Genomic DNA, 2,500 nt, shown 5'->3' on the forward strand with positions numbered 1-2,500 from the left:
AATCATTATTGTAAATGTGCTTTTAAATCAACAACAGAGCATTTGTAGCTGCAGTTATAAACTGCTTACTAACGTCTATTAATGTAGAGGTAATGCTTAACAGATAATGAATTCACTATTTGCTAATGCTTAATAAATTAATCACAGTGTGTAGTTGATATAAAGTATTAACCAAATAAATGAGAGATGAATAATGACCGAAACTCCTGTGATTTATTTACAAAATTATTGAGTGCAGAGTTTCCTTGGTGCTTATCTTGGAGCTGAAAAACAGCCTATATATACTTGATGAGATGTCAAAGATAGTCACAGGCGTGGATGAGAGATGCCTGACTCACACAAACACATAAAGAAAAACAATCTGAGGCGGCGAGCTGAGATGAAAGCTGTGGAGCACGAGTGTGACAGCATGTGAAATCTGACAGACGGAGCGTTTACAGCGTCCACTTCTGACTCCTGCGTGTCTTCATGACAGAAAATCAATGAAGCGCTCAACTCTGTGTGTGTGTGTGTGTGATTTACAGACGATACCTTCACCTGCACTCAACCTGCACTACACCAACAAGCGCAAACATCCACATCCATGCGTTTAGGTGGACACTGTATTAATGAATGCTCCAGCATACTGTACTGTGACTATAGCAAGCTGATCAACTGTGGTTTAGTTTGCTTTTACTATAGTAAACTGCAGTGTACTGGAGTATAATATAACTACAGTATTAGGTCATTTATTTATATTAATATCATTGTTGTGTTACCACACCAACTGTAGAAACACTGCAACGGATCAATTACTGTAGTTGCTGTGTTACCATAGCAACTGTAGAATCTATACAACTGATCCATAGATATATACATTAGATGTCGCCTGGCCTGTTGTTGTCTATTGGATGAAATGTGACAATAGCGCCGCCATCTTGCTACAGGGTAGCGCTTCTTTGAAATGAATGAGGGACCAAGGTACAGTGGAGGACTGTGGCCATCCAAAGCCAGAGATATACACATATACACATATATCTGTGATCGGGAGTTTTACTGGATGTTAGTATGCAATTTTTTTTTTTCTAATTATGAAAATTATAATTTTACATCACTTTTCTACATTGATGGATCAGTGACCGCACGGGCATTCCTGACAAAGAGCTTGTGTTTGTGTGTACAGAAATGTACTATTCACCCTCCCTGTTAAATCTGATCTAATCATGTCCTGAAACACAGCTCCTCTCCTGCTTTCACTGCTCATACTGACGGAGGGAGCGATTCGTTTGTGAATGAATCCCCCGAACGACTCTTTCACTAACGTTAGCCGACAATAATACAAGTTTCTGGCAGCGCAGCATCTCGTTGTCATATTTCTTGTACATTGTTTGCTGATTTTATTCAACAAAACTAGCATAAGCCGAGTGTTTAGTGTGAGTTGGAGCTGCTTTGCCGTATGGTGAATGCAGTAAGTGACTGTTATCATCAATAACGTTACCTGATTAGCACAAGAGTTCAGAACATACAAAAACAGAAAAAACTTAATATTACCTATGAAATGTTCTGCCTTTGTGCTTTGTTTTCTTTGTTTGCTCGTTAAAAGTCCTAAAGTCCTAAAGTTGCGCTAAAGTCCCGCATCTTCACGTAATAACACTGTCTTGACTAGTGCGGTTGAATGACATTTGTCCTGGGAGCCCTGTACCAATGTGGCGGCGCTATTGACGCATGCTCAGGGTCCCTATGCGATATCTAGTGTATATATCTATGCAACTGATCGATTACTGTAGTTGTTGTGTTACCATAGCAACTGTAGAATCACCACAACAAAACAATTACTGTTGACATTGAGTTATCATAGCAACTATATAATTACCACAACAGAGCAACTACTGTAGACGTTGTGTTACCATAGCAACTGTAGAATCCTCACAACAGAACAATTACTGTAGACGTGTTACCATAGCAACTGTAGAATCATCACAACAGAACAATTACTGTAGACGTGTTACCATAGCAACTGTAGAATCATCACAAAAGAACAATTACTGTAGACATTGTGTTACCATAGCAACTGTAGAATCATCACAACAGAACAATTACTGTAGACGTGTTACCATAGCAACTGTAGAATCATCACAACAGAACAATTACTGTAGACATTGTGTTACCATAGCAACTGTAGAATCATCACAACAGAACAATTACTGTAGACGTGTTACCATAGCAACTGTACAATCATCACAACAGAACAATTACTGTAGACATTGTGTTACCATAGCAACTGTAGAATCATCACAACAGAACGCGGCGAAATGATAAATTTGTCACTTTCTCTTTGCTGATAAGATATACAGCCAGCTACACAACATTCCTATGGAACTCCCTTTGATGCTTCCGGGTTTCTTTCCGCCGCAGCTTCGATTTTGCTTTTAAAAATGGCGGCCGTGTGAAATCCGTCTATAGTACTTGTCAATACATGTAATTCAGTATCATAATAATCTCCCTGGTCTTTCTGGTAGAA

At 39.0% G+C, this 2,500-nt stretch overlaps 1 protein-coding gene across 2 annotated transcripts in view; it reads right to left on the reverse strand.

Moving 5' to 3' along the window:
• Window positions 1-2,500, reverse strand: part of adgra1b (adhesion G protein-coupled receptor A1b) — a 165,345-nt gene that overhangs the window by 34,808 nt on the left and 128,037 nt on the right. The window lies entirely within an intron of this gene.

The sequence above is a fragment of the Danio rerio genome, chromosome 13 (assembly GCF_052040795.2).
Source record: "Danio rerio strain M-AB ecotype USA chromosome 13, GRCz13ab, whole genome shotgun sequence".
NCBI lineage: Eukaryota > Metazoa > Chordata > Actinopteri > Cypriniformes > Danionidae > Danio > Danio rerio.